The sequence below is a fragment of the Anser anser genome (genome assembly GCF_964211835.1).
Source record: "Anser anser genome assembly, chromosome: 4".
Classification (NCBI taxonomy): Eukaryota; Metazoa; Chordata; class Aves; order Anseriformes; family Anatidae; genus Anser; species Anser anser.
The window spans coordinates 16,165,645-16,177,789 of record NC_139724.1 but is presented as its reverse complement, the minus strand read 5'-3'; the positions used below and the strand labels follow the sequence as shown (position 1 = coordinate 16,177,789).

At 44.3% G+C, this 12,145-nt stretch overlaps 1 protein-coding gene across 1 annotated transcript in view; it reads left to right on the top strand.

Moving 5' to 3' along the window:
• CCDC158 (coiled-coil domain containing 158) overlaps positions 1-12,145 on the top strand; it is a 52,202-nt gene that overhangs the window by 35,741 nt on the left and 4,316 nt on the right.

Sequence of the window (12,145 nt, the reverse complement as noted above, 5' to 3'; positions counted from 1 at the left end):
AGATAAACCTTACACTAGGTAATCAGAAATTTGCATAAATGCGATTTATGGCTTGCACTGTGTTTCAAATCAGTAATCCTGGAGTGACAAGCTGTGAAAATGTTTGTCAGTCCAGCAAGGGTCAGGCTACTAACACTAAAGTTTAACACCAGAGGAAGAATTACAGGAGGCAGTTCCAGTCCTTTTTACCACTGTTTTTTTAATATCCTTTATCTAAGCAAAGGCGTTGGTTTCTAAATCCCACTGATGAGCTTTTATCATCTATCTCATTAGAAAAAAGAATGGCTAAGTGGATGTCCAAATAAGTCTATTTCCAGAGTGTGAACTTCCTAATCTTTCGGTGTCACTAGGAGCAGTGCTACGTTAACTTAACAGGACAGTAAATGTCATCCAAATTTATGGAAGCACAAGTGTGCAGCCTTCAGAGTGAAGTTCCCTGGCTCATGTGGTATACGGTGGCCTATGTGAATACACAGAATTCATCATCTAAATATTTCTCCTTTTGTTGCTTACCACAGTAAGCCTTCTCTGGAGCCCTACTCCAACAAAGTATGGAGCTTGTGCGTGGGTATAAATATCCACTTTGATGTGTGGGATGGGTTCAGACATGTTAAACATGCACTGCTCAGATCTCCTGTCCAATAATACAGTGAAAGAAAAGAGCTGAGAAGCTCGGACCTGCCTGGGCACTTCCTCAGTGAATCTGGTTTTGGGTGCACTCTCTTTTACCACTGTTGATGCTTCAAGGGGAGATAGGTACCTTCAGTTTAGCCTTGTAAACAGCTGTAACAATAATAAATATATACAACAATATAATATATATAATATATATATAATAATATAAATATATATATATATAATAATATAAATAATAATATATACAACAATAATAAAACAGCTGTTTAGCCTGTAAAACAGCTGGTTGCCTGTAATAAGTTAACTATTGAGACTTCTTGCATAACAGATTATATTTTGGTAGCTTACTTAAATCCCTTTTCCTAGCCTTCATTGCAGAGACATTCCCATGTATTTATACACCACGTCGCCCAGCTGGGATTCTCAGGGCACAACAAGCTACCGACTGTCAGGCAGTGTGTACTGCAGTTTAAAATTCCTGATCATCTTACTGAAGCAGAGCAGACCGAAATCAATAATTGACCTGTCTTTACAATAGAAGAGCATCCTTCTGCCAGCCCTCAGCAAAGCCAAAGAGGTGGTTTGGAGCTGCTAACCATTTCCTTTCTTAGCTGGTCAAGTGGCTTAGAAAGGAAGAGGCACCAAACTAGCACAGCTAAGAAGTGACTGCTGCAGAAATCCTTAAGGAACAGTGTATTTTGAAGACACAGAAGTGGAAGTGATGAAAGGCAAAGGGACAACCTAAAAGCAGGGTGCTTCTTTAATAAGGGCATAGTTTTCCTCTGGTTCTACTCATCTTCCATGCTCATACAAGTCTCCTCTGTTGCTCAGTCTCCTTTTCACCCAGTGTCTGAAGAAGAAACTAAAACAGAGCACACAGAGTGCTTTGAGTGCTCAGGGAGTAATTGTTGCTTAATGTAATTCATTTGAATGGCTAGGAAGAGTCACAAAGGACCAAGGTGCCACCAGAGACAAGCTTCCTCTTCTCCCAGGCAGGGAAGGACAGTTCTGTAACCCAGTTTCCTGAGGAAGACCTGTGTAGTCCCCAGAAGACAGCAGCTATTTTTGCTCAGTTGCTTCCAGGTGCCATGAGCATCCACTGATATAAATCCACTTTGAGTACTGTTGTCTCCTAGACCTGGGCCTTCCCTATAATCTGCCGTGGAACGACCACTTCTGATGAACTGCCACAGTTCAGAGGTGAGGGAGGTCTTGGTGAGCAAGAGGTTCAGTAGAAAACACAGTTTTAACCATGATTACTTGCTTGTGGTGGCTGCAGTGGGTGGCAGGACTGGAAAGGGCTTCATAATTTGCAAACCACCCGGTAGGATTACACGTGAGCCCAGCCTAAATCAACGCTGTTGCAGAAAGGAATTGTCTGGCCTTTCAGCTCCTCTGTCCTCACCGCCTGTTTTGTGCAGGCCTTTGCTTTCATGTGGCCATTAAAATGGGTCAGATTAAGTAACTGATTCAGCTGAAAATTAACTCAGAAATTTAAAAAAAAATAATAAAAAATAAATCCTTTTCATCCATACAAGTGCATGTGCCAACAGAGGGAAGAAAACAAGAATGGGTGGCTAAAGGAAAGGTGCCCTTTCTTCTGAGGCTGTGTGGATTTATGCTGGATATAACTATAGTTCTAGGTGGTTCAGTCACGGTTGTAACAAAGGTCCAGGTGGCAGAGAATTTGTGCTTTGGAAATGCTCTTAGGCTGTCTATAATTTATGTCATAACATAAAAAAAAAAAAAAAGGTTGTCTGCAAATGCAAAGGCTGAAATTCCTGAGCCCCTGATGACTTACAGAGAGTTACAAGCAGAAATGCTTGACAGGAGAGAAGTGAGAGAAGGGTCATGGCCCAAGAGCTCCCACGATGCTGAGGGATGAGGTTCCTGCTGTGAAGCAAAGGTACAGATCGTTGCAGTCAGTAACTTGCCCCTGGTTTGGTAGTCTTACCTCTATAGGAATTCCTGAAATTTGGGATGTGGGGACATCTGCCTCCTGGGAGAATTTCCAAAGCAGATTAACAGATGTGCTCCATAATGCATCTTGCATTTTTTAAAGCTTTCATTGAACCAAACAAAGCAACAGTACAGTAAATGGGCAAGGAGGCAGTCTCTCAAGTTCTCAGGGACACTATCAGTTCTGTTTCTAATTTAGGTTGTTCATGGGATTGTTTCTGATGCGGCGTTAATTTGGAACTGTGTGGTCTGTGAACACCAAGGCTTTGTTGCATCGTTGTTCACTCAGTCGATGCGGTAGCAGTTGCTGAAACATATTTTGAAAAGCTACACGTGACTTTGCAGAATTACCAGCCAGCTGAATGGGGTAAGATCAGGAGCCTCAAACTTGCCACCTCTTCACATCTGAGAACCACAGCAGCAGGGTGGATATTTAGTGTTACAATTCTATAACCAGCCATACAGCCATAGCTGTTAGGAAGCCCTAGCTCACGTGCAGTCGCTCAGATGAACTTTCTGAATTTTATACTGCAAGCTGTGCCATCTAGTGTGGTGACAAGGAATCTCAGCTGGAGCTTCAGAGCATGTGAGAAGTGCCCTGCTGAAATCAGAGCAGTGGTGCATCTATCAGGCTGCTCTGGCGCCGACAGGGGCAGTAGGATGCTATTTAGGGAGCACTCAGGAGCCTGGCTGTGTTCCACTGTTATACTCCTGGTATAGAGTTGCTGTTTTGAGGACGTCGGAGAGTACTGCTCTCAAATCACCGCTGTGTGTGTACAAAGCTTCTTCCAATTTTGTAATAGAACAAAATAGAAACATGAACAAGTAGAGGAGAAATAAAAAATATGGAGCCCTGTTTCGTCCTTTAGCTGTACTTCTGGGGCATCGAGAAGTTCCACAGACATCTTGAGAATGAGAGTTTGGCCCAGGAAGCTTTATGGAGGTTTGCAGGGACCTCTTCCTGAGCACAACAGGAGCATGCCTAAAAACCCAGTGGCAGTTTTGTGAAGCTCAGTTGAGCTGGAAAAGGAGAACGGGTCGTAGGTGAGGTTGGTGCCAGGTAGCAGACTGCCTAAAATGAATGAGGGCTGTCGGTGTTTGCACACTGCCGGACCTTACGCTGTGGCTTCTTGGTGTCACAGAATGAAAACCAAGCAATCTTTGTCAGGTGAATAGTAAGAGACATCCTTCTACTATCGCTGCACTGCAAAAGGAACAACATCATCTTGTAGATACCTTAATAAGAGCTCACAAAGCTTAGTCTAAAGTATCTTTCACCAGAAACCAAGTTAAAATCTCAGGAGTCATGGTGCCTTTCTGCTGCCATGGGGGTTTTCTTGGAAGTTGTTTGAATCTTTTTGCATTGGGTCCCCACCCAACCAAGTAGAAAAATGGGAAGGGTAAAGTATTAATTTACCTTTGACATGCTCCACAGTCCTGGAAGAAGCTGTAACCCTGACTGTCTTTCTGTACCACCCCTTCCCCAAATTAATTGCGAGTGTCTTGGCTATGAGCACCTGACCCTCTTCTCTGTGCAGTATTTGGCAGTAGCCAGCAGGTGGCACGTGAGGAGAAAGCCTGGCTGTGAAAGCTCTCCCAGTGCACAGGTGGTTTCTCAAAACTCCTGCTAGCTTTGGAAGAGCAAGGTTTTACGTATCTTCTGTCAAAGAAGGCATTTTCTGCAAGAACACACTGAAAATTCGAATATTTGCAGTTCTAATTGTAAAACTGAGGTTTTCTAAGACAGTAAAGCTTAGCTGTATGCTAAGGACTTTGTTCTTCATACCCACCAAAAGAGTTGTAAAATACAAGAGGGACTGTGAATTCTCTTCCAAAAACTTTTGATCTTAACAGTCAAGCAGCACTGGTCTGTTTTACCTTTCTGCCTTAAGACAGCATTAACCTGCTGATGATTAGGTAACCTGATACTGAAAGACAGAGAAACCAGAGCCTTCAGGACAATGTATTTCATTATTTAACTTTCCCTTCTATTAAAAAATTGTTGCTAGTTTTTAATGTGCTCTCCCTCAGCTCACTTCCCCTGTCCCCAAAAAATGTGGGGTGGAAAGTATTTCCAGTTGGTTTGTATCACCCTTCTGCTTTATTGGAACTTCTTAGGCGTGTCCTCAATTATTGCTTATCTGTACTCCGTAACTCAGTTTGCTCCAAAAACCTGGAGTGACAAAACCTGGACACTGATGTCATCCCCTGAGGTGGTCTTACCCAGGCTGAGAAGAGCAAAGGATTATTTCACATTCATCTTTGTTCTCACGATAGGGTGCTTCCCTTTTTCTGCATGACTTGGGTTTTGCTGACGTTTACAGTCTTCTGAAATCCCTATATCCTTCTCTGCTGAACTTCAGCCTAGCCAGTTGTTCCTCATTCAGTATTGGCACAGCTGAGAAGTTCCGATTGGGGGAAGTAATTTGGCCCTGGTTTTGTAGTCTCTTTTTTTTTTCCAGGTGTTGTATGACATGCTGGGATCATTGTAAATCCATTTGAAGCCCTTCATCATCATTGTTGTGTTTTCTAGCTGGGTGTCATTGGCAAATTGGATAGGTTCTTTGGAAATGCACTCTTTTTCCATGGATTTTCAAGGAAACAGCTAGTGACTGTGTTTGTTCTACCATTTTTTCCATAGCACAACACATTTCATCTTTGCATAGCTGACTTAAACAATTAACAGGTTTAATTACTATGCAAACCGTTCTATCCCTGTTGCATCCTGATATCTTCATCCTTTCTCACTACTGGTAATAGTCTTAGCTGTTTGACTGTAGTTGAGCTTTCTGGTAGCAGGAGGCAGAGAAAGTGTTGAAGTTTTGTCGATTTAAGCATCATTTGTTGTTAGCTTTGTTCTCCACTGAAAAAAATACCTCCCTTGGTGTTTTGCTCATTAGAAATGTACATAAGGAATGACTCCTTATCTAATGTCACTTGCTAGTTGCATCTCACTCAGTGTTACTTTTCTTAGTTTTCCCTAGGTACTTATGCTGCTCTTTCCTAATTTTCCTTAGTGGTCTGTCTTGGAATTCCTTCTTGGGTTTGAGGGAGAGCAGTGGCTTATCAGGCCAGTCTCTTACTGCATATCCTGTGCTTCCTCTAAATATGTGTACAATGCCAGTAATATCAAGGAATACCAGCTTTCCCTAAATCACTTTTCCTTTCCTTTTTGTTTCCCATGAGCCATTTTAGCCAGTTTTCTCTGTTTGTTAGTCACCCACTTTGAAAGTCATGCTTTCTGTTCTGTTGTTCTCTGTTCTCCTTTTTCCCTAGCTGGTACAATATCATTTCATAAGCCACTTCATAGTTGGTCCCTGATGCTTTTTACCTCCCCCTAAATTAGAATCAAATCCCACCTAAGGATTTGAAAGAGGAGGGAGGAAACATGAGGCACTCTAAAACAGAGAAGACACAGTGAAAATCTCCTCTTGGAGCCCAGTAAAAGGGGATCAAAGTTGAAGACATATAAATTTTGCTCAATTTAGTCTTTTCCTGTGCACAATATTTTAATCTCTGCACTCTTTAGAGACATAATGAGAAATGCTAACAAAATGACTTTGTTCTTCAGTGGAAGTTCTACGTGCAGCAGAATGGCAGGGTCATTTTACAGTACAGGAATAAAATGGAACAATAATAAGACATCATTCGGTTCTGGTTTTTTGTTTGTTTGTTTGTTTGTTTGTTTGTTTTTAGAGGGATGGGCAGCAGCTAAGCCCCCAAAGTATATAATATAGTATAATTTATTTGGCTAAATTCTGTGAAATGTTTAGCGTGTCAAGCTCACTCCAAGGTTCACTGAAGCTGCGGTACTCAGTAGATTCAATCATATAGATTGAATCATAATTAAAATGTTCCAGCAAATTCATGCTGATAGACCCTCATGGTCATCTAAAGTCCTGTAGACATTATGCTTCGACTTCCATGTGGATTCTTTACACTGTCAGGCCCACAGAAAATTGCAGCATAAAAGACAGCCAAATATTTATTTTCAAACAACTTTTAACACAGAAATTTATCAAAGTCCAAAGTCTGAAGAGCGCTGAGAAAATAAACACAGGCTTGAGTTTTGTGAAAAAAAAACAACATGTGCATCTGTATTTGTAGCTGACAGTATAATCTGGCAGTAAAAACTGGCAGAAAAAGTTGATTCTGAGAAAATATCAGAAGTGCTTTTTTTAGATGCTGAGAAAAAACAGTTCCTAGGAGGACTCTCAATAGGATGCTGGTATAGGGTGTGGTATCATTTTATGGTTTTTCTTACAGCGTGCTACCTGTGTTGGCAAGCTTTACAGGCAAATGTCTTGTTTCCTCTGCAGCATCCCATGTGTATTCTCTTAGCCTAGCTGTGATGTTATTTACTGCGAAGTGAAGCTGTGTATCATAATTGAAGGAGGCTTTAGAGCATGCCACTGGTGTCTTCACCTGGCTGATGGAAATACATTCTTTACACCGTCTTAAGAATTCCCTTGGATTTTTCAGGTGCCCGGCCTAATTTAATCTGCCTTTCTCAGGAAGGACTTTGCTAAGCTTTGTCTGAAGTTGGTCTAAATGAAGTATCATGTGAGCCAAGGACATGCAGAGGAGAGGACCAAAATAAGTTACAGAGGGCCATAAGTAAGCTTGCTTTCTTTTGACAAGCACTCTTCCCACCCCTAGACTGCCTATATATTCTTTTAAACTTTTTCATACATCACTGACTGCAAGTATTTCATTTGCAGGAGGTTAAGTTACTTTTAATCTTCAGGAGCTAACTTATGCTAAACCTTTATAAAATTTCTGAATATGATTGCTCATGCCCCCTTCGAGAAGATAATGCTTGCCTGAAAGCTGTAAGCCATTAGATCATTTTATAAATCATGTGTCTGAATTCTAAACAAAGCTCCCATCTCCCTGGCTCTGCCTTTTTTCTGTGTACCTTTTTTCTGCTCACCTTACAAGGACTTTTGACAGCTCTCTTAGGGAAAGGATTCTCCCAAAGACTCTGTAAGCTCTGGAGGTGAAGTGTTTATCTCCACCACCCGAACAGACTTGATCTGGTAGCACGCAGTTGCCTTGGGGTTATCTTCATTGCTGTTATTTATTTCTCTTCCCTGAAATAAGCAGCCAGGGATATAAATAAGGCAGCAGTAGGAATCTTTACCATGCCTTGAAATACAGTTTTGCTGACATCAAATCTGCATGCCCTAATCTGAAATTGTTCCTGCAAGTTCCTCTTTCCTGAGTGTAATGATTGCAGGAGGATGTCTCTGGTCACTTACTCATGCGCTGCTTTGCTCTGACGGCAGGAGAAAGCATAATGTCCTTTCCCACCCAGTCACATTAGAGGAAAAGGCGAGATGTGACCCCGTAATTTTTGCTTAACAAGCCAGCACGTGATGCAGTGACTCTGTCCTAAGACCCACGTCACATGGCTGGAATCGAGGGTGTGATTTTTTGCCTCACCCAATATTCCGTGCTTTACGCTTCCTGTGGTGTCAGGGCATACAGCTAACCTATACAAGCTATCGCAGCCTGCACTGAAGTTCTAGCTTAACGGTTCCCATCCTATGGCCCAGCAGTGCTTGTGGCCACGAGATAGTAGGTACTCAATATTGAGGCACAACAAAGTGCAGCATTGCTCTGGGGCTGACAGGGAGCTAGGTTCTGAAGATGCATGGGCCTAGGAGCAGCAAGAACGCCGTGGTGCTTGCCTTCCTGAACTGCTGCAGGTAGACAGGCGGTCCAGTAGGTTCTCAGGCATCCTCCTCACCCCCTTTTTTTTTTTTTCTCAGTGGCACTTTTGTGTTGAAAAGCCGCCGCAAATAATTGAACCCAGCAGCGCCATGAACAGCTGTGACCAGTTGTACTGCGGGAGGCAAGCTGGAGACCTGCCCGCCCGAACAGCTGATGAACTTTGTTTATTGTACCACAATAAAATCCCGCTAAGTGTGGGTGCTCATCACATCCCAGTGCCAAAGCTCACAGCAGGAGGACAGAGGGGAGGTGAATCTGAGTCACTGACCTTCTGCAGCAAGTCTCCGCGCCTCCTCTTCTCCAGCACAGATCACTTAAGACCTCTGTCATCTGGCACGTTTCCAGGGAAGCAAGTGCTTCTCATGCCTTTTGCTGGTGTTGCCCTGCCCCGAGGCAGGAGCTGGAGGGCTGTGACATGCAGAACCTCACTGTATAAGCTGGTAGACACAAGCTATTTGTTTCAAGGCTGGCAGACAAAACATTTGTTTACTAATGGCTGCCACAGACTAGCCAGGAATCTGAGGGGCTAGCAAGGGGCTAAGAATGAGTAATTCTGGCCTTATTTCTTGGCCTGTTGAGGTGTATCAGGCACTGGGAGTCAGGAGGAGACCGCTGATGAGAACCATTTCGGTCTCTTTCCTCCTGTGTAAGGTCTGTGCGCTTAAGGGCTGAGACTGCAGAATTCGTATTTACTGGGATTCCAGAGAGCTCAGCTGTGCTGCTCTCACTGGTACTGCCTGCTTAAAGGTACTACTTACCTATCAGAATTTTAACAGTTGATTGCCTGAGTGAATAATAACATAACTCAGGCTAGCAAAATAATCTAACTGCAGCCTCTAGTTACCTACGTGTGTTTGAGGAACAAGGGAAGAGATCAGCTTTTGACATAGACAGACTCAAAGCAGACACTGATTGCAGGTCTGCAGTTTCACACAAAAACACAGGCCAAGTAAACTGCAGTTAGCAGAGATTGTAAAAGTTCTTTGCTTGCTGTGCAAGACATCTATTTTCACCCAATAAGATAGTAGGTAGAGATGGAAGACATCTAGCTTGTGATGCAGCAGCATACGTTTTCAGCTCCAGAACTGATCTGTGAATTCTTTTCAAGTCAGTAAGAAGTTGAGCAGAGGCTAACCAAATTAAAAACAAATAAACAGACAAAAACAGGATTCCTAGAGCATTGCAGTACATTATAACATAAGACAGCACATTTCAAATTTGCTTCCCCAGAGTCTGTCCTATCATACTCCAGGGGAGCATCCTTAACCTTCGAAAGGTTGAAGTGGCATTCATGTGGAATGGGACTCACAGGTCAGGAAAACGTGTGTCACTGGCTTGCTAATTTTAAGCATGCCCTTTGTAGGTACAGTTCACTTAGAATGGGGCACGGACTGCTTGAACTGTAGTCAGTCAGGTTGAATCCAAAATGGGGCAAATACACACAACAAGCCTCTCTCTCTGTCCCCTCTCTTCATGCCAGCGAATGCTGAAGTAAACAGAGGCACTTGGCAGCATTACAGAATAAACTGACTTGTGATTTGCTCTGCACTTTGGCACTGTCTATGTACAAAGAGACTGAAATCAAAGGGCTTGTGTCAGGGGCCAGGGTTTGCATCCACTCCTGTGGGATTCGGGCCCTGAATTCCCACTGACTCTAACGCTAACATTTTAGGTGGCGTATGTTTCATAATACAGGAAAAAGTATGTGATCACCAATTATTCCGTTTGAATGAGAGATTCTTTATTATTCATGGCATGTCCAGGGTTATCCAAAGATGTTTCCAAGGCTGGAGGGCAAAGCGTCTTCTCTCCAGTGTCTTATATTGATGGGAAAGTGTGAGCCTGGTTCAGTAACTGACCTGGGTGACTTATATCACCATGTCAGCAAGGTGTCTCAGAGATCTGCCAGCTCCTTATATATATCTCTCTCTATGGTAAGAACAGAGATACATTGTAATGTGGAGATGTGGACTTTGTTGGCTTCCTGTTTGTAATTAATAATGAGGGGGAGGGGGCTTATAAAGCAAGAGGGAACACAATCCTGAACTGTTTTTGCATTTCAAGTACTGCACAGGTGTTTACTTCAAGGAAGAACAGCAGCAACTATGTTGTCTTTACTTCTGGAAGGGTGCCATCTTTCAAATGAGAGTGAAATAACTGAGGGTCGTGGCTTGGGTGACGGTCGGTCTCCTTTGTGAACTTCTTCCCAGCTTCCAGCTCTGACCTGAGCTTGCACTTGGGTTTAGCTGGTGTCTTCTGTGCCTTTTGTTGAGCCAGGTGGGATCGGCTCTGCAGCAGGACGGGAGAAAGCCCCTTTGTGCCCTGGATGATGATGTTATCACATGGAGGAGGGAAGCCACTTCTGAAATCATCCAGACCACTTTTTAAGAACCTCCAGCGCTGGCTGTTAAGCGAGTCGGAGAACCTCTGCTTGGTGTGCGTGGGCAAGAACCTTGACGACAGCTTTTCTTTGTACCTGAAATCAAAGACCTCCAGTTACTGCAGGAAATATTGACTGTATAAGGAGGTGTAAGCAGGCAAAGAGGGCTAACCACATCTGGCCTGTACTGTGACACTTCAGCTCCACTGAACATGGCAGTGGAGTTCAGTGGCTGGCGCCCAAGCTGAATAACAAACATGCAGGGACATTCAGGCTCCGAGGGCTCAGGGTGTGAGAGAGGAGCAGTGCTAGATGCCGACATTCAGAAGCCAAAGTACTAGGTTACAAGCTGGAGGCTGAGGAAAGTGAGTTGCTTACATTCCCTATTTTCCCACAGACCTGTTTCCCAGGGAAAAACTCTTGTTCAAACCCCACAGACTCTGATGGGCACAGGTCTACTTCAGCTGGAGCTTCTGGAGGCAGGAGTGAACAGGCCAGAAAGAGATGAAAGCTAATGAAGGACCGCAGGGTCCTCACCAGACCTCGCTGGCTGCCTTGATCCCACTCACCATGGGGCTGCACTCATCCCAGCAGCTCCACACCGCGAGGCCCTGGCTGCCCGGCACGGAAGGTCAGAGCACGGGAGCTCCGGGTCACTAGGAGACTGCGTCCAGCGGCGCCTGCAGGGCAGGGAGAGGCTCTCGGTCATGTAACTCCTCCCCAGGCTCTTTCTGGCTTCTCTGCCCTGTCTTTGGGACACGTGTCTCACACACTCCTCTTCCCCGTTCCCATGTTTGCCAGGTCTGCCAGGAGCCCTGCCAGGTGACACAGTGCCTTCCCAGCTGTTGCAGATCAGAAAGCTGAGCTCTGAATTGTGGCTGGCTTCTTTCTGCGTGGGCACAGCAGGTTCTCTTTGCTCTACGACTGTGAACAGCACGGGCACGTCTCATCTGAGCTCTTGGTTTCTCCCTGGGTGCTGCTGCACTTGTGCCTGTCACTTGGCGTGCAGAAGGTCCTCCTGGCAGCTCCAGGCTGTTTGCAGTGCTCAGCAGTAACAGAACAAGCAAACCTTGTTGGTCCTGCCGCTGCTTCAGGACTGACAGAATATCTGTGGTCTTGAAGGAGATCTGTCAGCCTCCATGGGCTCTAATCTACAGAGCTACAGTGACTCTTCCCATGACCTGAGGTGTCCTTGGGGAAGAAAGCGGGTGGAGAGTAGGGCTTACTGCCTAAGAGTGTGAGATCAAGCACTTGGGAAGCTTTGATGATAGTGTTCTTGACTGTTGCAACCTGCATTGGAGGAACATGCAGTCTAACAGCTATAACTTGATTTAAGGCAGTGAAGCTCTGGCAGTAGATTTACAGATTACATTGGCCTGACACTGAAAGCCGGGTCCTCAGCAAACTTGTTAGTTCATTTAGGTTGCCCCAACA